The following is a 24526-nucleotide window of genomic DNA, read 5'->3' on the forward strand; positions in this document are numbered from 1 at the left end:
ACTACCTTCTGCCTAAAGAAATTCCTACTTATCTCTGTTCTAAAGGGATGTCATTGTATTCTGAGACCGTACTCCCTGGACCTAGACTCCCCCATTATTGGAAACATCCCCTCGACATCAACTCTGTCTAGGCCTTTCAATGTTCATTAGGTTTTAATGAAATCCCCTCCTCATCCTTTTAATCTCCAGTGAGTACAGGCCCAGAGCCATCAAGCGCTCCACAGGCATTAACCTGAATCATTCCTGTAAACTTCCTCTGGGCCCTCTTCAATGCCAGCACATCACTTCTCATATAAGGGGCACAAAACAATAAATTTCACAAGGTATGTCAGTGATAATAAACCTGATTCTGATTCTGGGTTAGAGACAATGCTAAGCTTCCTGTTTGTTCTAAAGTAAGCATTTTCCTCAGTGTTTCCAGTACTCCCTCGAAATGTGAATGCTGTGAAGTGCTTGCCATACATTAACAATAAATGCAGAAGTTGCAGCCCTTGCATAAAAGAAATGGACTTCTAGTCTTGAAAGGCATTTCCAATAAGACTGCTGGCAGAAATCCAAATCAATGGAGCAAGAGGCTATTTTCAGTAGTCCACACTCTTTTAAATTGTTATTAGTTTGCAAGTGGGTGGTTATCCAAGTACTTCTGCGGCAATATTAATAATTTAATCTCCATTCATGGAGTACCATCTGTTTGCATGTGGCACTAGATTCACTTGTGAAAATAGACTCTTTTTTTGGGAGCTTGCCTTCCCTTGTTCCCCAGCCACTGTCACTGATGAGTTCTTATCAAACTTGGGATTCCTGAAGGATACCTCCTGCTCTGCTCATGGACTGTTTGTCCACTTGCATCAGGGAAGAGGCTGCGCAGCATCCACACCACGACCATCGGACTCAAAACAGTTACTTCCCCCCGAAGCTGGTTAACACCTCCACCCACCAACCCACACCACCACTACTTTATAATTTTCTGTCAGAGTCACCTTATGTACAGATACTCCTGTACCTAGTTTCACTTTAGGTACATGCAATCAATCTGTGTATATAAGCTAATCCTATGAATTTATATTTATTATGTTTTCAATCGTGTCCTTTATGTTTATTGTGCTTTTTTATGCTGCATCTCCTATCTTCTCAATTCATTCCCTCTTCCCCCACCCACCTAACTACCTTCCCCAATCTCACCTAGCTTCACCTATCACCTGCCAGCTTGTGCTCCTTCCCCTCCACCCCACCACCTTATTCTGGCTTCTGCCCCCTTCCTTTCCAATTCTGATGAAGGGTCTTGGCACAAGGTCGACTCTGCTGGCACAAGGTCGACTCTGCTGGCACAAGGTCGACTCTGCTGGCACAAGGTCAACTCTATTCTTCTCCGAAGGTGCTGCCTGACTTGCTGAGTCCCTCCAGCATTTTGTGTGCATCACAATGCACGAGCTGCCAGAGGAAGTGGCTGATGCAGGTACAATAATATCAAAGCATTTTCCTTAACTTTACTCAACTGTACATCATTACATCAGAAAGGATAAGAGGGGTTTGCTTCAGATTCAGATTCAGATCTCAAGATTCACTTACTTATCACACCTACATCAAAACGTACATTGAAATGCATCATTTGTGTTAACATTTGCGTTTGTAATATGGTCCGGGTGCAGGTAGATGAGACCAGGCAGATCAAGTCAGTATGATTGGAGGGGCTGAAGGGCCAGTTTCTGTGGTGTGGTGGAGGCAATGCAGGCAAATGATCTCTAACATCTCAGTCAATAGTTTCCCTCAATCGCCACCACTAAAAGCACATTACTGTATATGGAAGTATGAAGTGGTGCAAATTGGCTGCCGCACATTACAAGAAGATAGAAATTTAATGCACAAACTATAAACTGCTTAGAGGGGCCTAGAGTTAGATAAAGGATTATAGCACTCTTTATTCTATAAGTCTTTATTATACATTCAGTGGACACTTTATTAGATACCCCCTGTAACTAATAAAGTGGCCACTGAATGCATGTTCATGGTCTTCAGCTGCTGTAGCCCATCCACTTCAAAGTTCAACATGTTGTGTATTCAGAGATGTTCTGCATTCTGCACACCACTGTTGTTACGTGTGGTTCTTTGAGTTACTGTCATCTTCCTGTCAGCTTGAACCAGTCTGGCCTTTCTCATCTGACCTCTCTCATTAACAAGGTGTTTTTGCTCACAGAACTGCTGCTCACTGGATATTTTTTCTTGTTTCTCGTACCATTCTCTGTCAACACTAGAGACTGTTGTGCATGAAAATCCCAGGAGATCAGCAGTTTCTGAGATACTCAAACCACCCTGTCTGGCACCAACAATCATTCCATGGTCAAAGTCATGTCAATCACATCTCTTCCCCATTCTGATATTTAGTTTAAACAACAATTGAATCTCTTGACCATACCAACATGTTTTATGCATTGAGTTGCTGCCACATGATTGGGTGATTAGATATCTGCATTATCGAACAGGTGTACAGGTGCATCTAATAAAGTGGCCACTGAGTGATTATCACTGGCTATTGTTCATCCTTACTTCCAGCTATCTGCCTTGACTCCACATTTTGCTAGACCTTTACTTAAAAATAATCTATCTGACCCTGTAAAGTACTAATCGATAACCTACATTGGGAATCTTGTGGGAAAGGAAATTCCAAAATTTCAGGACCCTTTGAAAAATGTCTGACCAATGTTTAACAAGGTATTAGGTCATTATTATTGCCATGTGTACCAAGATATATTGAAAAGCTTGTATTTGCATGTCATCCAGGCAAATAGTGTCATGTGCAAGTATTTTGGGGTTGTAAAAGGAAAACAGAATATAATGTAGCAGCTATGGAGCAAATGCGGTGCAGGTAGACAACTAAAGTGCAGGGGCCATGCTGAGATGTTGTGAGAAAAGCCCATCCTCATCCACTCCTGAATAGCTTGGTTCTAATGTTAAGATTATGTTCCCTTGTTTCAATTGCTGTGCTAAATGAAATTGTGTCTCTAAATCTACCCAAATGAATTTTTTCTTAGAGCAAATTGCTGGAGGAACTCAATGAGTCAACTGTCCATTTCCCTCCACAGATGCTGCCTGACCTGTTGAGTTCCTCCAGAAGCTTGTTTTTTTTTTGCTTGGGATTCCATCATCTGCACTTTCTTGTGTCTCAATCTTTTTTTTGTGATTTAAATAACTAAGTTTATAAGAGGGATAGATGAAATGGACAACCAGAGACTTTTTTTCCCCAGGGCGGAAATGGCTAAGATGAGGGTGCATCATTTTAAGATGACTGGAAAAGTACGGGGGGAACGTCAGAGGTAAGATTTGACAGAGTGGTGGGTGCATGGGACACCCTGCCAGAGGTGATGGTAGAGGTAGATGCATTAGAGGCTTTTAAGAAACTCTTAGATAGACACATGGTTGACAGAAAAATGAAGGACTATATTGGAGGGAAGAGCTAAATTGATCTTAGAGTAGGTTAAAAGGTTAGCACAAGATTATGGGCCGAAGGGCTTGTACTGTGCTGTAATGCCCTATGTTCTATCAGTGAAGTGAACATTATCAGTCCATTTCCCTCCACTGCTGCTGCCTGACCCACTAAATGTTTCCAGCAGATTGTCTCTGCACCAGATTCCAGCACTTGCAGTCTCTCGTGTCTCTGAATCTTGTTGCGACTTAACTCAACTGCATAAATCTAACCTATTCAAGTTCAAGGGAATGCTGCCCTTATTTATGTTTTCAAACATAAATCCTTTTAAGTTCCCAGTATCATTAATAATGCTAATAATAATGTTGTCAATGTATGTATCCTCTGAGCAAATTATCCATCAACAAGTTCAAACACACCACATCGTGGTAATTGCAGGAGGGAGGGCCACACAAAGAAACAATACTTTGTCCCTGATACTACATTAGAGTCATAGAGTAAAACAACCCTTCCAGCATTCATAGAGTAATAGATCCTTCCATCATAATACAGCCCTTCGCCCCAGCTGATCACACTACTGTATTCTCCCTGCTAGTCCCAATCTGAATTATAAATTATTATAAATTACAATGACTGCACATTGCACATTTAGACGGAGAGGTAACATAAAGATTTTTACTCCTCATGCATGTGAAGGATGTAAGAAATAAAGCCAATTCAAATTCTTTCTCTCTCCTTCCCTTCTCTACTGCATTTCCATCCTCTATTAAGATCATTCCTTTATCACAGGATCCCAATTGTGCCAACCAATATTCCCTTATAAAAATATTTATCAGCTCGAACCTTGCATGCATCGATTAATGTCCTGCTTCCACAGCCTGGCGGGACCAATAATTTCAGAATTTTCACAACTCTTTTGTGTGAAAAACGTCAATGTATTAACGAACGTGAAATCTAATTGAGTTTAAGTTCATTACAGCTTATGAAAGCAAATTTCAAGCAATTCCCGCCCTTCTTTTGCATTTCGTTCTGTTATTTGATTTCCATTTTTCGTTTTATCTTTTTTTCTTTTAGAGCTTTCTCTCTAAGTCCCCGTCTTCCCTTGCCTCGCGGACTGCCCGCGTTTGCCCCTCAAGAGGAGGTTATTCGTGTGCACTCCGGGCGTCTTGTACTCCCCGTGTGCTGTCAGAGGACTGGGTGCAACAGTTGGATCCACGGTGTCCACACAACGATAGGTACAGGCCAGGCTAACTTCTGCATTGCTGTCTTTAGCACTATCGTCTGTAGTGACTAGATGAGAGAGCGTGTCTTAAGGGGATAGGTTGAACTTTTCTCTTTGGAACAGAGGAGGAGAGGTGACTTGGCAGAGGTGTCTGTACGAGATGATAAGAGACATGGATCGAGTGGAGAACCAGGGACTTTTTCCCAGGGTGGAAAAGGCATACTTTTAAGGTAATTGGAGGAAAGTATAGGGCGGATGTCAGAGATAGTTGTTTTACACGGAGTATGCTGAGTGCGTGGAACATGCTGCCAGAGGTTGGTGGTAGAGGCAGATACATTAGGAACATTTAATAGACACTTAGCTAGGCAGATGGATGAAAGGAAAATAGAGCGAAATGTGAGAAGGAAGCGTTAGATTGGTCTTGGTGTAGGTTAAAATGTCAGCACAACATCGTGGACTGAATATTCTATCTTCTACAGCGGGACAGTGAACATTCCTAGATCCCACCGTTCCGAGGGACTCTGTGATAGACCCCGCCACCCTTTGAGACAGGCCCATCTCCGTCCCTTAAGCACCCTTCTTCCATCCCGCTCTCTCCTTGACGCCCAGCCCTGTTTACTCGTCCCCGAAATCCACAGACCTGGACCTCACCGTCTCATCTGTCTGCTCCCACACCCCCCACTTTCTCCTGGTGGCCCTGTCCAGTGACTTGGAAAGTGGCTTCCGGCGAGAAATGGCACCTGGACAAACAACCAGGGAGTCCAAGCGATCGACAACCGGGAAATGAACGGGGATAAAAGTGGGGGGAAACACCGAGAACTTAAAACGGAGAGCGGCTAGCACAAGCGATGGTGGGAATTTATGGGAGACAAAATGTTTTAGAATGAAGATACCGGTGAAGTTAGGGACCGGCAAAGGGGAAATAAGGATAAAATAAATAGAATAGCGAATGAGGAAATAGTGAATAGTGAAATGAGGGTGAATAGCGAATAGTGAATAGTGAAATGAGGATAAATAGCGAATAGTGAAATGAGGGTGGAGAGAGAGGGGCAGCGACGAGCGTTCGCAGGGAGAAGTTCGAACGAGCCCGGGAGATAAAGGACGAGGAATAGAGCGAGCAACTGTTGTTAAAGCGAACAGGACCCGGCGGTAGACGGAGAACTGAGAGCAAGTCGCTTACCTGAAAGTGTCGGCGGACCGGGTACTTCAAGCTCCGCTTCTCACCCTCACACACACACATACATACGCGCGCACAAACACACAACAAAGTTGCTTCGTCGCTTCAATCCAGAATCAGGTTGTGTGGTTTAGCACTGCCCGTGTACCTCACTCCCTCCTGATATACCCTGACTGCACAGACAGATCAGTCAGCGGGCAGAGTGCGTACTTTCCAGGAACAGCCGCATTTTAATAGCTTCCTGGAACCCCTCACCCCATTCATTCAAAATCACAACATTACTCAGTCACTAGTCCCTGACTCACTGTGTCTCCGACCTCTGAGAGTCACTCGCTTTATGACCCTTGAGTTTGTTTAGTCAGCGGCACATCACTCAAGCACACGGTCGTGTCGAGTGAGAGGTACTGTACTCGGTTACTGACCCCGGGGAGTCTCTAGGTCACTCACACGTCGCTCATTCGCTGCCTCATTCACTCTCTCCCTCCCGCGTCACTCACACACCAGCCCCTAGCACCCATTCGCTCCCCAAAACATCACTCAGTTTCTAGCCCCCAATATTCACTTACACGTCACTCGCTTGCCCCCGACACTTACTCTATCACTCAGTCATTAAACGCCGAGTCACACAAAAGGCAAACGACTGACATGTGATGTAATATGAAGGTACAGTATTACTCAGGAACTGAACCTGGTAAATAATAACTCAGGGACATGGTCTGGATGATTAGATTAAGTTAGAGTGGATCGATCTAGTACAACCCAAACACCAGATACCGATGTCAAAGTCAAAACGGAGTTCATTTCATCTGCACAATTACGCGTATGGAGGGAGAGGTGCTATGAAAAACTTACTTGCGGGCCTCATCACAGGGTTAGAACATCAGATAAGTAACATTCACAAGGAAATCAAACCTTTATTTTGTTAGACCACACTGAGAATATTGTGTTCAGTTCTGATCACATCATTATAGGAAGGGTGTGGAAGCTTTAGAGAGGGTGCAGAGGAGATTTACCAGGATGGTGTCTGGATTAGAAAGTATGCCTTATGAGGATAGGTTGAGCGAGCAAGGGCTTTTCACTTTGGAGCAAAGGAGGATGGGAGGTGGGGTGACAGAGCTGTACAAAATGATAAGAGGCACAGATCGAGTAGACAAATAGAGACATTTTTTCAGGGCGGAAATGGCTAATAAGAGAGAGCATAATTTTAAGGTGATCGGAGCAAAGGAGAGGGGTATGTCGGAGGTAATCTTTTTTACACAGATAGGTTGGTACCAAGGGTGGTGGAGGAGGTAGATACATTAGGGACATTTAAGAAGCTGTAGAAAAGGTGCTTGGATGATGGACAGATATGTGGGAGGGAAGGGTTAGATTGATCTTGGAGTAGGTTATAACATTGTGGGTTGAAAGGCCTGTACTGTGCCGCACTGATCTATGTTATACACAATTCTTACAAGAAAACACAATTGAACAAAAATGTACAATTTATTGAAAAGTATTCTGAGTGATCATAGTATTGCTAAACGGTAGAGATTAGGGGTTTATCAGATAGCTGTTCCTGAATCGCTGAGTGTGTGCCTTCAGGCTTCTGTGCCTGCTCCTTGATGGAAACAGTGAGAAAAGGGCATGCCCTGGGTGCTGGAGGTCCTTAATAATGGACGCTGCCTTTCTGAGACACCGCTCCCCGAAGATGTCCTGGGTACTTTGTAGGCTAGTGCCCAAGATGGAGCTGACTAGATTTACAACCCTCTGCAGCATTTTTCGGTCCTGTGCAGCAGCCCCTCCATACCAGACAGTGATACAGCCTGTCAGAACGCTCTCCACAGTACATCTATAGAAGTTTTTGAATGTATTTGTTGACATGCCAAATCTTTTCAAACTCCAAATTAAGTATAGTCGCTGATTGCCTTCTATATAACTACATTGATATGTTGGGACCAGGTTAGATCCTCAGAGATCTTGACACCCAGGAACTTGAAACTGCTCACTCTCTCCACTTCTGATCCCTCTATGAGGATTGGTATGTGCAATACATTAAAACTTTAAAGAACTATAAATTACAATAAGAATATATAAAAATAAATTGAATAAGTAGTGCAAAAGGGTGAAAAAAGTAGTGAGGTAGTGTCCATGGTCCATTGTCCATGCAGAAATCTGATGGTGGAGGGGAAGAGGCTGTTCCTGAAATGTTGAGTGTGTATCTTCAGGCTCCTGTACTTCATCCTTGAGGGTAGTAATGAGAAGAGGGCATGTCCTGGGTGATAGGGGTCCTTAAGGATGGATGCTGCCTTTTTAAGGCATTGCCTTTTGAAGGTATCCTCAGTGCTGGGGAAGCTAGTATCCATGATGGCGCTGGCTGAGTTTACAACTTTCAGCAGTTTTTTTCTGATTCTGTGCAGTGGCCCCTCCATACCAGACAGTGATATAACCAGTCAGAATGCTCTCCATGGTTCATCTGTAAAAAATTGTAAAATCTTGAGCAATGCACACAAAATGTTGGAGGAACTCAGCAAGTCAGGCAGCATCTATGGAGAGAAATGAACAGTTGACATTTTGGGCTAAGACCCTTCATCAGGGCATGTGAAGTCATCCTGTCTTTTTCCAAGAAATGTTCAACAACAATAATTCATTTTAAACACAAGAGATTCTGCAGATGCTGGAAATCCAGAGCAACACACAAAATGTTGGAATAACTCAGCAGGCCAGGCAGCAGGGAAATAATGTTCTGGGCTGAGACCCTCATCAGGACTGAAAAGGAAGGGGGAAGCAGCAAGAATAAGAAGATGGGGGGAGGGTAAGAAGAACAAGCTGGCAATTGATAGGTGAGATCAGGTAAGGGGAAAGATGGATAGGTGGGGCGGAAGGGGGATGAAGTGAGAAGCTGGGAAGTATATGTGGAAGAGGTAAAGGCCTGTAGAGAAGGAATATAATAGGAGGGGAGAGTGGAGCTTGGGAGAAAGAGAAGGGGGAGGGGCACCTGAGGGAGGTGAGGAGAAGAAAAGGGATGAGAGAGGGAACTAGAATGGGGAATGGAAAGAGAGGGAAAGAGTGAGGGTAGAAATTACCAAGGCTTCTCTAACAGGATAAAGCATCCCAAAATGCTCTTTGGAATGTTATCAGACAAAACTTAACACCATGTTATTTAAAGAGTTAGAGCAGATAACTGAAACTTCATCAAAGAAAACATTGAAGAAGTGGAGAGCCCTAGAGGAAAAAGACCAGAGCTGAGGGCATTGGCAATTAAAGGAATGAGCAACAATGGTTCAGCAACTGCAACAGTAGAGGACTAAGATAGAATGAACTCTAATGCCTCTCGTGCATGATCAATGCTTAATAATAAAATTTAATAAAGAGAATTGTCTGGATTAAGCACTGTAGTTCACTTATTTGTCATACATACTGAAATAAACATTTGCCTCTTAACCAAAAACTAGCACATTGGGCTTCATAAATCAGAGTAATGAGTCCAGGAGTTGGGAAGTTATGTTAAAATTGTATGAGCCTTATGTGAGCCCTAATTTAGAGTATTATGTGCAGTTCTGGCCACCTATCTGCAGGAAAGATATTAATAAGATTGAAAGAGTACAGAGAAAAATTTCCAAGGATGTTGCTGGGACTTGAGGGATGATGTGAGTTATAGAGAAAGGCTGAAAAGGTTAGGACTTTTATTTTTAATCTTTTGATTTTATTTAGAGACACAGCACAGCACAGTGAGCCTATGCCACAAAATTATACCAATTTGTCCCATTAACCTATTACCCGCATATCTTTGGAGTGTGGAAGAAAACCGGAGTACCTGGAGGAAGCCCACATGGTCACAGGGAGAACGAACGGGATCCTTACAGATAGCAGCAGGAATTGGATCTGGGTCATGGGGGCTATAATAGCATTACGGTAACCGCTAATCTGCCTTTGTTCTCTGGAGCAGAGGAAAATGTGGAGAGATTTGATGGAGGTATACAAAATTATGAGTGCTGTAGATTGGGTAAATGTAAGCAGGCGTTTTCCACTGAGGTTAGGTGAGACTGAATGTGGAGGTCATAGGTTAAGGGTGAAAGGTGAAATATTTGCAGCAGCTGCTAACACACTGCAGCCTGCAAAATGTCACCACACTTCCAGCACCGACATAGCATGCACACAACTTACTAACTCTCACCAGTACATCTTTGGAATGTGGAGGAAACCAGAGCACCTGGAGGAAACCTACACAGTCATGGGGAGAAAGTACAAACAGACAGCGGTGGAATTGAGTCCTGATCATTGGTGCTCTAAAGCATTACACTACCCACTACAAAACTGCACTGCTCGCATTTTGTGTGTGTTGCTCAAGATTTCCAGCATCTGCAGAATCTCTTCTAACAGTAATCTCTTCCACCTGTCACCTCCCAGTATATCACATCATCCACCTCCCCCACCCACCCACCTTCCCCATCACTTGGTCTCACCTATCACCTGCTTCTTCCCCTCCCCCACATGTTTATTCAGGCTTATTCCCTCTTCCCTTCCAGTACTGATTCAGTCCCCCTATGTAGGGAAATATAAGAAAAGAGGGTCCAGAGAAGTTCATGAGAATGATTCCTGGAATGAAGGGGTTAATGTTTGAGGAGCGTTTGATGTCTCTGGGTCTGTACTCACTGGTGTTTATAAAAATGAGAGGGATCTCATTGAAATCTATTGAATATTGAAAGTCATAGATTGTGTGGATGTACAGAGGATGTTTCCTATAGTGGAGGAATCTAGGACTAGAGAGCATGGCCTCAGAATAGGAGAATATCCCTTTAGAACAGAAATAAGGACAAATTTCTTTAGTCAGATGTTGGTGAATCTGTAGAATTCATTGCAACAGATGGCTGTGGAAGCCAAGTCGTTGGATGTATTGAAAACAGAGATTGATATTTCTTGATTAGTAAGGGTATCAAAAGTTACAGGGAGAAGGCAGGAGAATGGGGTTGAGAGGGATAATAAATCAGACATGATGGAATGGCAGAGCAGACTTGATGGGTTGAAACTCCCAATTCTGCTCCTGTCTTATAATCTTATGAAAATGTGAACTGTTTATCACCCTCCATAGATGCTGCCTGACTTGCTGAGTTCCTCCAGCATTTTTTGTGTGTTGTTCCTAAATCTGTTTGGGGTAATTAATATGCCACTGAATATTATCATGGTTTCCTTCACACACGAGAAGAGTTCCTATGGTTCCTTTAGCATAGAGTCCTTCCCTATAAATGAATGATGCAGACTATGCTAAAGCCAGGAATTTGCTCATTTGCACCTATCGCATTGCGGGCAAAAATGGTGTAATGTATGTGCCAACAATAAGACACCTGTTACCAGCCTGGAGTATTTATAAGCAGCCAGCTGAGAAATCCCCACCTGGGACTCTGACTGAGCCCTAAAAAAACACTGCCATTAAGGGTGTTAGTCATTTTCACAACTGTGGCCAACAATGGCAAACTTGCTTGGTTAGAATTGGTTTATTATTGTCACACGTACCAAGATAAAGTGAAAAGCTTGTCTTTTCATACGGATCAAATCCATACAGAGTGCCCAAGAGATTCTGCAGATGCCGGAAATCCAGAGTAGCACACACCAAATGCTTATGAAGGGGTAATGGGCAGGTGAGGAGAAGACAAGGGGTAAGGGGGGGGGGACCAGAATGGGGAATTACGCCATTATTCTTTATTTTGCACTATTTATTTCGAGATTCAAGTTTATTTGTCACAAAGAAACATGCAGTGAAATGCATCATTTGTGTTAACAACCAACACTACATAAAGATGTGCTGGGGGCAAGTGTCGCCACAAATTTCAAAAATTATTTTGTAAATTATTGTAATAATGTTTTTGCTCTGTATTGCTGTTGCAAAACAAGAAATTTCACTTCATATAAGAGAGTGATAATAAACCTGATTCCGAGGCTCGTCTCAGAACTTGTTGCTTTTCCAAAGGAAGGAACCAACACAACTCCGGTAAACGAACCCTCCAGTATGTGGTTGTGAAGGTGCAGTGTTTATACTGAGGTTGCAGTGTCCGACCCCAGGCTCCTGCAGAACATTTCTTTCGGGGTTTGAAGAGACTTGGTGCGTCACCAAAGACTCGCACAAAGGTACAGACGTACCGTGGAGAGCAGTATCATCGTCTACTCTGTGTGTGTGTGTGGGGGGGGGGGCGCACGTCAGAAGACTGGAAAAAGCTGCAGGAAGTTGCAAACGCAGCCAGCTCCCTCACGGACAGTAGCCTCTCCACCATCGAGCACATCTTCAAAAGGCATTGCCCAAAAAGGCGGTATCCGTCATTCAGGGCCCCCATCATCCAGGACACGACCTCTTTTCATTGCTACCATCAAGGAAGTCACACACTCAACATTTCAGGAACCGCCATCAGATTTCTGAACTAACAGTGAACCCATGTACACTAACTACCTCACTATTTTTGCTTTCTTTGTACGAGTTACAGTATTTAATTTAATTATATATGTTTCTTATTGTAACTTATCGTTTTAAATTATGTATTGCAATGCACTGCTGCAGCAAAACAACCTATTTCACGACATATGCCAGTGACATTAAACCTGATTCTGATCCAGAACGTGGCTTTTCGCACTGGTGGCTTTCTGAGAGCTCGCAATATCAGGATTACAGCGCAAAACTCTTGTAAATAGAGTGATTCACAAATTTAAGTTAACAAACTACTTTTTTTCAAATAGGTATTTCCTAACTGTTGCCTGGCATGTTTGGATTAAATTCAGAAGTCAGCAAATTGACATGTTTTGGAGCAATTTATTAAAATTCAAGTTTATCTATCACGTGTCTATCAAAACATTCAGTGGAAAGCGTCGTTTGCGTTAACAGCCAACACAAGTGAGGGTGTGTTGGGGTCTCCAGTCTTACCTATTGGCTTATCGCGGGAGACGGGCGGGGGTCATCGGATCTCGTTCCTCTTTACCGCTCGGAACTCCGGACCCCGGCGACAAGGCGCTGATCCGGGAGGAGAGTGGAGGGAGATACACGCTGATCTGCCGGCCGGGCATCCCGGCTCGGTCCGCAGATGTCCGTCGTCCGCGTCGCTGTCCTTCGATTTAAGACTCCGTCCGGCCTGTTCTCTAATTCCATCCCTGTCCCTATGGCCATAGTCTGACCCTTAACTCCCCTCTCTGCTCCCATGCCTACGAACAAAAAAAAAACTAACACTGAGCTGTGACCTCAACGGAGGTTATCGCCCTTCCCTTACTATAAAACCCAGTGTGAGTGCGCGACAATCCTCGAGAGATTCCAAATGCGTTCAAAGGTTTCAAGTGCCCTCGGTGTTTTATATGTCTGAACGAGCTCGAGAGTTTGAGTAGGCTCGAGGTTTTCAGTGTACTCAGACCCTGTGATTTCAAGAGAGCCCAAGCCCACTTGGTGCATCCATCTATACTTAGGCGTTGGAGTGTTCTCTGTGTGTTTACAGTTGTGTTTAACTTGGAGAGAGAGGACACACGCGCAGGCAGAGGGAGGGATGGAGAGAGAGCGAGAAAGACGGAGACGGACATACAGAGACAGAGGGAATGGAAGAAAGTGTGAAAGGACAGGAACAATGAGAGACAGAGAGAGAGAGGGAGAGAAGGGATGCTGGAGCCGGTTTTTGTATCCTCACACCTCTATTTCCCCCAGCCGCTGTCGAACTCACTTTCTGCATTCTCCCTCTCGTTCTCACCCCTCTGACACTCACTCTTTCCCCCCACCAGTCTCATCTTCTCCCCTTCTTCTCTGCTCACCTGACTCTCCATAACTCTACTCTCTCATTATCCCCACCACGTCTCCCTCTCTCCCTACACTGTCACTTTTACAAGTGTACCCGCCGCCACTCGGATTCGTTGGCAGCTGGACTCGGGGTCCTGGTGTTCGCTGAAAGCCCTGCCGACAAGGTAGTCAGAAGGAGGGAGAGGGACCAAGGGCCAATGTCAGTCTGGGGTCGAGTTAGGCGAGTGCCTAATTTTGGTGGAATGGGAATGATGAGAGGAGTGAAAAGTTGGTTATGTGATCTGAGAGAGCAACAAAGAGTGGCGAGGAAAACGGGAACAAATTTGACCTGGTGGTGCTTGTTCTAGCAGAGGGGCAGCGAGGAAAGTGTCTGATTAACTGAAATTTGGCTGGTGCACGAGTAGTTGCAGAAATAGCATAACAATGTTAAGCAAATACACAACTCTGTGTAATTACACCGTTATATATATTTTACTTAAATTATTCAGAAGCATATTTTCATAATTATATTTCTGGACGTACATAAAAATTATAAGAGGCACAACCAGTGTAGACAGCCAGTCCCCTTTTCCCAGGGCAGAATAGCTAATACTGGAGGTCATCCTTTTAAGGTCGAGGCAGGTACATTAGGAGCATTTAAGAAACTGGGGCACATAGATGATAGAGAAATGGAGGGCTATGTTGGAGGGAAGGGTTAGATTGATCTTGGAGTAGGTAAAGGGACAGCACAATGTTGTGGGCTGAAGGGCCTGTACTGTTCTATATGTACATCATTTTCCATGGTACATCAATGTAAATCAAATTTGTCCTCACCAAAGTGATTTTTATAGACATGAGAAAGTCTGCAGATGCTGGTGATTTTTATGCAGGTTTTATATTGAGTCTTTCTTGATAGTCCTGTAACTAATAGGAGAGGGTATAATTTTAAAGAAATTGGAGGAAAGTATAAAGGGGACGTCAGAGGCAGATTTTTTTTGTTACACACAGAGAGTGGTGGGTACTTGGAATGCACTGCCAGGGTTAGAAGTAGAGGCAGGTACATTAGGGACATTTGAGAGACTCTTTGGCACTTGGCTGAAAGAAAATAGGAGGGCTATGGGCTATGAGAGGAAGGTTAGACTGATCATAGAGTAGGTTTATATAGGTTGGGCTGAAGGTTCTGCACTGTACTGTTTAAAGTTCTATGTTCTAATTCTCCAGGGCATCAATTGTTACAAACACTTAAGGGCTTTGATGTGGAGCTGGTTCAAATGTTCCTGAGGATAGGTTGTTATTGTGAGATGTGTTTTTTCTCACATGAAGTTGGAGAGGGTTGATTGCATTTGACACAAATGTTTTCAGTGTTTTTATGGTGTTCGCTGTTTTTGAAATGTTGCAAGTATTCTTATTAATTGAACAAGTAGCTACAAATCAGAGTGAAGGATGTTCCATCACACCTTGGATTACCTTCTGTTGTAGTGAACATTATTTTCATTGAGAAAGATCAAAGTGAATCTCAAGTGCTGGGCACATAATCTTGTGCCTGTGTTGCTTCAGACACTCAGAGATTAATTCAGAACCCAGCTCACTGCTAGAGCCAGTAAATGTCATGAAAAGGCAGGACTCCATTAATAATAACAAGAATTATAAGAGGGTAATCTACCCGGTACTTATTCCTGTAAGCGGGAAACATGCTACACCTGCCCCAACATCTCCTCTCTCACCACATTTCAGGGCCCCAAACAGTCATTCCAGTTGAGGCTAAACTTATCTATTGTATCCAGTGCGATATCCTCTATATTGGTGAGACCCATTGCAGATTGGGGAATCACTTTGTTGAGCAACTTTTGCTCTATCCGATGCAAAAGGCAGGATCTCCTGGTGGCTGCCAATTTCAATACATCTTTCCATTCTCATTCCAACATATTAGTCCATGGTCTCCTCTACTGCCATGTTGAGACCATTCTCAGGTTGGAGGAGCAACACCTTATATTCCATCTGGGTAACCTCCAGCCCAATGGCATGAACATTGATTTCTCTAACCTGGTAATCTATCCCCCTTCCCTCCTTCTTTCATTTTCCATTCTTCATTCTAGTTACCCTCTCTTCTCCTCATCTGCCCATCACCACCCCTTTTCCTTCCTTTTCTCCCATGCGCTAGTTGTCTCGTCTATCAGATTCCTTCTTCATCATTCCTTTACCTCTTCCGCCCATTACCTCCCAGCCTCTCACTTCATTCCCCCTCCCCATCCACCCACCTTCCCCTTCACCCAGTTAGTTCATTAAGCCCATCATCCTTACTGGGGCAAAGGCCGCTGAAACCAGCATACCAGAATCCTCTGTCCTGGGTCATACTTGCAATTTGTACCCAAGTATAGCCCATCTTTTTGGTGTCAGCTTCAAGACTGCGTGGCCAGGTGTTCTTTGGCTGGTCTCTTTTCTGCTTTCTACATTTACGCTTGCCTGGTTATTTTTTACTTGGCTTATGCAGTGTGTGGCCTGTCCATTCCTATCTTCTTTTCCTTAGTTATTCTTCCATGGCTAGCTGGTGTGTTCTCTGTCAGAGATCAATGTTGCTGGTACTTCTGCCCAGCAGATCCAGAGACCTTTCCTCAGACAGATATTAATAAATGTCCACACACTCCTAATGATAGTCTTCATTGTCCTCCAAGTCTCTGGTTGTACAGAAGAAATTACTTCACATTGGATTTGCATAGCTTGATCTCAATGTGCTGTGAGAGCTTTTTGGAGCACCAGATGTTCTTGAGCTGGATGAAGGAGGCCCTACTTTTGCTGATCCTTGTCTTGTTGAGGCCGTCCTGTCCATCAATGACACTACCCAGGTAGATGAAGGCTTCTTCCTCTTCAAGTGGGCTTCCCTTGAGAGTGACTGAATGTTGAGTTGACCTTAAGGATTTTAACTCTCCCTTTCTGGATGTTAAGATCCACTAGTGTAGATGTGGTTGGTTGCCAGGTCGTTATTTTTTTCCTGCATCTGTTTGCAGGTATGGGTGAGGAGAGCTCTATCACCAGCAAAGTTCAGGTTGTCCACTTGTTTCTATAGGGTCTGCTGGATCCCAGTCTTTTTCTGTACTGTAGATGTCTTCATGACCCAGTGTATGATCAGAAGGAACAAGAAAAGAGACATGAAGCATCCTTGTCAGACTCCTGCCTTCACCTGAAAGCTGCTGGGAGCTGTCTATCATGGGCGATTCTGCAGGATATTCCCTCATACGAATTCTTGATCAGTCTGACCATCCTGCCTGGTACTCCATAGTGTTGCAGGATTCTCCACAGGATCTCTGTTGAAGGCTCTTTCATAATTGACAATGTTGATGTTCAAAGATCAATTCCAATCAAGTGACTACTCGACTATGAAGCGCAATGTGGTTATTTGGTCAGTATTGATCTGTTTTTGCAGAAGACTGCTTATTCATCTCTTAGTTTAGAGCCTACTGGATCACTCATCAGATTATCCTGCAGAAGCCTTTTCCTGGGACAGACAAGAGGTGATGCCTCTATAGTGGGAGCAGTTGCTAAGGTCTGTTGAGACTTGCTCTTTTACCCAGTGAGGGCACAGCACCTCTACTGTAGTGACCAAATCTGCCTTGAGCACTTCTCCACCTCACCTGATCTCACCTATCACCTGCCAGCTAGTACTCTTTCCTCTCCTCTCAGCTTCTTATTCTGGGTTCTTTCCGCTTACTTCACAGTCCTGATGAAGAGCCTTGGCCCAAAATGTCAACTCTTTATTCCTCTATGTAAACACTCAGTGGCCACTTAATTAGATACAGCTGTACACCTGCTCATTAATGCAAATATCCAATCAGCTAATTATGTGGCAGCAACTCAATGCATAAAAGCATGTAGATGTGGTCATGAGACTCAGTTGTTGTTCAGACCAAACATCAGAATGGGGAAGAAATGTGATCTAAGTGACCTTGATTGTGCAATGATTGTTGGTTTCAGACAGGGTGAGTTGAGTATTTCAGAAACTGCCGATGTCATGGGACTTTCGTGCACAACAGTCTCTGGAGTTTACAGAGAATGGTGCGAGAAACTAAAAACATCCAGTGAGTGGCAGTTCTGTGGGGGAAAATGCCTTCTTAATGAGAGAGGTCAGAGAAGAATGGTCAATTGTTTCAAGCTGATAGGAAGGCGACAGTAACTCAAATAACCAAATTTTACAATAGTGGTGTACAGAAAGCATCTCTGAATGCACAACACATCAAAACTTGAAGTGGATGGGCTACAACAGCAGAAGACCACGAACATACACTCAATGACTACTTTATTAAGTAGAGGAAGTAAAGTAGCCACTGAGTGTATGCTACCTGACCTGCTGAGTTCCTCCAGCATTTTGTATGGAATACTCTGGATTTCCAGCATCAGCAGAATCTCTTAGGGTCAGGAACAATTATTACCCTGCAGCTATCAGGCTCTTGAACCAACGTAGATAACTTCACTCACCTCAACACTGATTCTACAAAGTTCAAAGTAAATTTATTATCAAAGTACATATACGTCATCAAATACAACCCTGAAATGCAGGCATTCTCTTGCAGGCACTCACAGTAAATACAAGAAGCACAATAGAATCAATGAAAGACTGTTGCTAACAGGATGGACAATAAATTGTGCAAATACAAAAAGAAAGAATAATAAATAAATAAACAAACAAACAAACAAACAATATATATCAAGAACATGAGATGAAGAATCCTTGAAAGTGAATCCATAGGTTGTGGGAACAGATCAGTATGGGGTGAGTGAAGTTATCCCCTCTGGTTCGAGAGCCTGATGGTTGAAGGATTGAGTGATTGGCCTACAGATTCATTTTCAAGAATTCTTTACAACTTAATTCTCAGTATTATTTTTCATCTGCACCTTGGTTGTTTGTCTGTCTTTGTTTATGTATAGTTTTTCATAAATTCTATTGTATTTCTTTAATTTTCTTGTAAATACCTGCAAGAAAATGAATCATACAGATACCTTGGTAATAAATTTGGGAATAACACTGAACTGATTCCATAACCTATGGACTCACTTTTAAGGACTCTACAACTCATGTTCTCGATATTTATTTATTTAGTTATTATTATTTTCCTTTTTTACACTTGCACAATGTGTTGTCTTTTGCATGATTGGTTGTTTGTCCGTCTTTGTTGCAATTTTTCATTGATTCTATTGTGTTTCTTTGTATTTATTGTGAATACTCACAAGACAATGAATCTCACGGTTGTATATGGTGACATATACAGTATGTAATTTGATAATAAATTTACTTTGAACTTTGAATTTTACCTTGAAGTTTGAACATTACTTACCAGAGATAACTGGGAGCCACTTTGGAAGATCTGATCGACAGGAGTGGCAAGAGTCTAGCCGGTCATTAAAGTACATTGAGCAGTGAATAAGAACTGCAGGATGTTGGACAATACACTCTGCAAACCTATTTCCTAATTATTGCTGTAGTCAGATCTCCAAGATCATTCACTGTATAATTGCACAAGAGACAGTTTACTATTGATCTACCAGATGGGAAACACAAAAAGAAAGCAGCTGTCTGTTCTGTTTCTGAAAACAAGTACATACAAACCCTTCTCATCCCTCTTCATCAGAGAACTTGACATTCACTGCTCAATGTGGTTTAATGATATGCTAGAACCTCACCACATCAGATAACTTGACATGGATTGCCCACAGTTCCTCTGAACCTTTAAAATGCTGAATGAAGGATGCAAGCAATGATGGTAAATTCTACAAGTGTACTGGAGACCACTCCTGGGATGGTGATTGGGCCTAACAAAGGGGAATAGTGATTGCTCTGAGAGGGCAAATGATTCTCACTTTGGTCACGAAAACACAAGAAATCTATACAAAATGCTAAAAGAATTCCACAGCTCAGGCAGCATCTATGGAGAGGAATAAGCAGTTGAGGTTTCGGGCCAAGACCCTTCACCAGGACCTGCAGAACTTCTCCAGCATTTTGTGTATCCAAGGTTGTTTAATTCTGTTTACCTACCATCTCTGCTCACTAACCTACATTGCATCCTAATAAAGCAACACCTCAGCTTTAAAGCCTCATGATTTTTCAAACCCCTCTCTCACCCTTTCTTCTGTCATCTTCTCTTACTCTACAACCCCCTGAGATCTTATTGTACCCCCAATTCCACCATTAGTAATTACGCCTTCTGCCTCCTGAGTCCAATGTTCTGGAATTCTGCCCCTGCAGCTCCTTCAGATATAACTTACATCTTTCATGCATCCTTTTGCTATGTGCCTTATTTTTTTTATGTCACTTGGTACTGGCGGCACGTTATCATAGAGGTTAGCACTGCGCTGTAGAGTGTCAGTGGTAAAATCGGCATTTGATTCCCTCTGCAACGTGCCAGAAGTTTGCACGATCTACCCATGACTGTGTGGGTCCCTTTGGTGCCCCGTTTCCCTCCCATATTCTGGAGATTTACGGGTTAGGGTTAGGGTTAATGAGTTGTGGGCATGCTACATTGGCACTGGAAGCATGGTGACATTGATTTGATTTGACACAAACAACACGATCCACTGTATGTTCAGATGTGCATGTGACAATAATGCAAATATTTAATCTTTATAAGCAAAACCCTTACTTGGCAATGCTTCTGTTAAAAAAACCTTCAGGTTGTTTCATTATGTCAAGGGCGATATTAGTTGTTAGTTGCTGTTCCGTGTTAATGATCCCTGTGCCTTAAAGATTAGCTTTATTTGTCACATATACACTGTAGAATGTAAATGCATTGTTTGTATCAACAACCAACACAGTCCGAGGATGTGCTGTCGGTAGCCTGCAAGTGTTGCCACACTTCCAACACCAACATAGCATGCCCACAACTTACTAACCCTTACCCTAACCTGTACGTCTTTGGAAAGCGCAAGGAAACTGGAGTACCTGGAGGAAACCCATATGGTCACGGGGTGAGCAGACCAACTCCTTACAGACAGTGGTGGGGTTCCCCTTAAGTATTTCACCTTTCACCCTCAACCTACGACCTTTAGTTCTAGTCTCACCCAACCACAACTTCACCGTGGATGGTCCCAAGCCCAGCTGCAAAAGGAGAAAGACTGGGCTTGGAGCTAAAAAAACCATTCCCTAAAAACACCAACAGAAGCCCAAGGACCTCATCCTTGAAAGAGGAAAGATATTCAACTAGAAGATGTAAGATGGGCTACTCTTGGCGACAACTTGAAAGACTGGCCCAGACAGAGGACTCCAGCGAGCTACTGTCAGTGGCCTGTGCCCCAGTAGGCGTGATGGGCTTAAATAACTAACTCACCCAACCGGTCTTCTTTTGCACATTGGTTGTTTGTCCATCTTTGTTTGTGTATAGTTTTACATTGATTCAAAGGTTCAAAGATTCATTTATTATCAAAGTACTCAACTGTATGTCAAATGGTTGTTGTGACGAGTCTAGTGTGTTAACGTAGTGGGTAGTGCTTGTTGTTCTCGCTTTCAGCTTTCACCGCTGGCTAGCAGTCCCATGAAAAAGAGAGCTGAATGCGTAAGTCTCTCCCTGCCAGTGCATAGCCTCAGGCCTCATGCCTCATGTAGAGCGTCCTCGCTGGTGACCCACGGAAACTGAACTCCTTTCGGACTCAGGCTGAACTACAGAGGGTGTGGAGGAGGTCTGGCCCCTGCACATGTAGCATGCTGGCCCTCTGGTGTGTGGACATGCCCTGGTGCTCGTGAACCAGATCCCCAGCTATGGGTAAATAGCTCCACTGCCTTGTGGGCAGCCTCAGGAGAGACAAAGGCGACGTGAGTAAACCCAGACGGAAAATCCAGAGTGGAGTTCCTAAGGCGGCTGGACGTCACTGAACATCCTTTCGGCAACTCCAGCAGATAAGCTGGTCCTAAACATATTGCTTTGTTTTACTTTGGACAACACCAGTGAAGCAAAGAGGGGGATCTTGATGACTAGACTTCCCAGGATCGCCATACCTTCCACCTGGGCTTGTGCCCTGTAAAGGTCACTCCAGTGCCACTTTTCCATTGTCTTTCGAGATCACAAGACCATAGGACCAAAAGACACAGGAGCAGAATTAGGCCTTCTGGCCCATCGAATCTGCTCTGCCATTCAATCATGACTGATTCTTTTTCTCATCTCATCCTCAACCCCAGCTCCTGGCCTTCTCCCTGTAACCTTTGATGCCATGTCAAATCAAGAAACTACCAAGTTCTGCCTTAAATGCACCCAACGACCTGGCCTCCACAGCTGCATGCGGCAACAAATTCCACAAATTTACCGCCCTTTGGCTAAAGAGATTTCTCCACATCTCTGTTTTGAAAGGGCGCCCCTCTATCGTGAGGCCCCTTTTGTCCTAGACTCCCCCACCATGGGAAACATCCTTTCCACATCTACTCTGTCTAGGCCTTTCAACATTCAAAAGGTTTCAATGAGGTCCCTCCTCATCCTTTTGAATTCCAGTGAGTACAGATCCAGAGCCATTAAACATTCCTTGTATGATAACACTTTCGTTATTGGAATCATTCTTGTGAACCTCCTCTGGACCCTCTCCAATGCCAGCACATCTTTTCTAAGATGAGGGGCCCAAAACTGTTCACAATACTCAAGGTGAGGCCTCACCAGTGCCTTATAAAGCCTCAGCACCACATCCTTGCTCTTGTATTCTCAACCTCTTGAAATTAATGCTAACATGGCATTTGCCTTCCTCACCACTGGCTCAGCCTGCAAGTTAACCTTCAGGGTGTTCTGCACAAGGACTTCCAGGTCCCTCTGCATCTCAGGTTCCTGGATTTTATCCCCTTTTAGAAAATAGTCCGCACATTTATTTCTACTACCAAAGTGCATGACCATTTTCCAACATTATATATCATTTGCCACTTTTTTGCCCATTCTCCTAATCTGTCTAAGTCCTTCTATATCCTACCTGTTTCCTCAACACTACCTGCCCCTCCACCAATCTTCGTATCATCTGCAAACTTGGTATCAAAGCTATCTATTCCATCATCTATATCATTTATATACAGCATAAAAAGAAGTGGTCCCAACACCGATCCCTGCGGAACACCACTAATCACTGGCAGCAAACCAGAAAAGGATCCTGCCTCCTACCAATCAGCCAATGCTATAACCATGTTAGTAACTTTCTTGTAATACCATGGGCTCTTAACTTGGTAAGCAGCCTCATGTATGGCACCTTGTCAAAGGCCTTCTGAAAGTCCAAACATACAACATCCACTGCACCCCTTTTACTTACCCTACTTGTAATCTCCTCAAAGAATTCCAACAGGTTCGTCAGGCAGAATTTTCTCTCAAGGAAATTATGCTGACTTTGTATTGTGTCACCAAGTACTCCATCACCTCAAACTTAACAATGAACTCTGACATCTTCCCAATCACTGAGGTCAGGCTAACTGGTCTATAATTTTCTTCTTGCTGCCTTCCTCATTTCTTGAAGAGCAGAGTAACATTTGCAATTTTCCCGTCCTCTGGCATCATGTCAGAATCCAATGATTTTTGAAAGATCATTTTTAATGCCACCACAATCTCTAATGCTCTTTCAGACCTCTAGGGTGCAGTTCATCTGGTCTGGGTGACTTATGTATCTTTAGGTCTTTCAGCTTTTTGAGCACCTTCTCTCTTGTAACGGTAACTGCACCTACTTCTCTTCCTTCACACACTACAATATCAGGCATACTGCTAGTGTCTTCCACAGTGAAGACTGATGCAAAATACTCATTTAGTTCATCAGCCATCTCCTTGTCCCCCGTTATTATTTCTTTTGCCTCGTTTTCTAGTGGTCCTCTATCCACTCTCATTTCTCTTTTATTTTTAACTTATTTGAAAAAAGTTTTACTAACCACTTTAATATTATTTGCTAGCTTGCTTTCATATTTCATTGTTTCCCTTCTAATGATATTTTTAGTTGCTCTCTGTAGGTTTTAAAAAACCTCCCAATCCTCTTCCCACTAATTTTTGATTTGTTGTATGCACTTTCTTTTGCTTTTACAATAGCTTTGACTTCCCTTGTCAACAATGGTTAGACTATTTTACTATTTGAGTATTTCTTCATTTTTAGAATAGACACGTCCTGCAACTTCCTCATTTTTCCCCAGAAATACACGCCACTGCTGCTCTGCTGACATCCCTGCCAGCAGCTCCTTCCAATTTACTTTGGCCAACTCCTCTCTCATACCACTGTAATTTCCCTTACTCCACTGAAATACTGCTACATCAGGCTTTACTTACTCCCTATCAAATTTCAAGTTGAACACAATCACATTGTGATCACTGGTTCCTAAGGGTTCTTTTACCTTAAGCTCCCTGATCACCTCTGGTTTATTACATAACACCTAATCCAGTATAGCTAAACCCCTAGTAGGCTCAATGACAAACTCTTAGGCATTCAACAAACTCATTCTCTTGAGATCCGTTACCAACCCGATTTTCCCAATCAACCTGCATGTTAAAATCTCCCATGACTACCATAACATTGCCCTTTTGACTTGCCTTTTCTATTTCCTATTGTAACCTGTGGTCCACCTCCCAGCCACTGTTGAGAAGCCTGTATATAACTGCCATCAACGTCCTTTTACCCTTGCAGTTTCTTAACTCAGCCCACAAGGATTCAACAGCTTCCGATCCTATGTCATATCTTTCTACTGATTTGATGCCAATTTTTACCAGTAGCACCACACCACCACCTCTGCCTACCTTCCTATCCCTCAGATACAATATGTAACCTCGAACATTCAACTCCCAACTACAACCATCCTTCAACCATGATTCAGTGATGGCCACAACATCATACCTGGCAATCTGTAATGGTGCAACAAGATCATCCACCTTATTTCTACGCACATTTAGATACAACACCTTGAGTACCATATTTGCTATCCTTTCTGGTTTTGCATCCTTAATGATTTGATGCTCAGCCTGTTGGCTGCAGCTAAGTCCCATCAGCTGCTTGCCCTTACTGACAATCTGA

The 24526-nt window shown here is 43.3% G+C and overlaps 1 protein-coding gene across 5 annotated transcripts in view; it reads right to left on the minus strand.

The window, feature by feature from the left end:
* The window catches only part of pnocb (prepronociceptin b), a 30319-nt gene extending 24158 nt beyond the window's left edge, over positions 1–6161 (minus strand). For 3 of the 5 annotated variants that reach the window (XM_072251085.1, XM_072251084.1, XM_072251083.1), the window contains exon 1: positions 5824–6161. The gene's annotated coding sequence lies outside the window, so the exon portion shown is untranslated. The remainder of the gene's footprint in view (positions 1–5823) is intronic. The other 2 variants (XM_072251082.1, XM_072251081.1) reach the window with 2 other exon arrangements.
* Positions 6162–24526: the final 18365 nt, after the last annotated feature.

This window comes from Mobula birostris, chromosome 2 (assembly GCF_030028105.1).
Source record: "Mobula birostris isolate sMobBir1 chromosome 2, sMobBir1.hap1, whole genome shotgun sequence".
NCBI lineage: Eukaryota > Metazoa > Chordata > Chondrichthyes > Myliobatiformes > Myliobatidae > Mobula > Mobula birostris.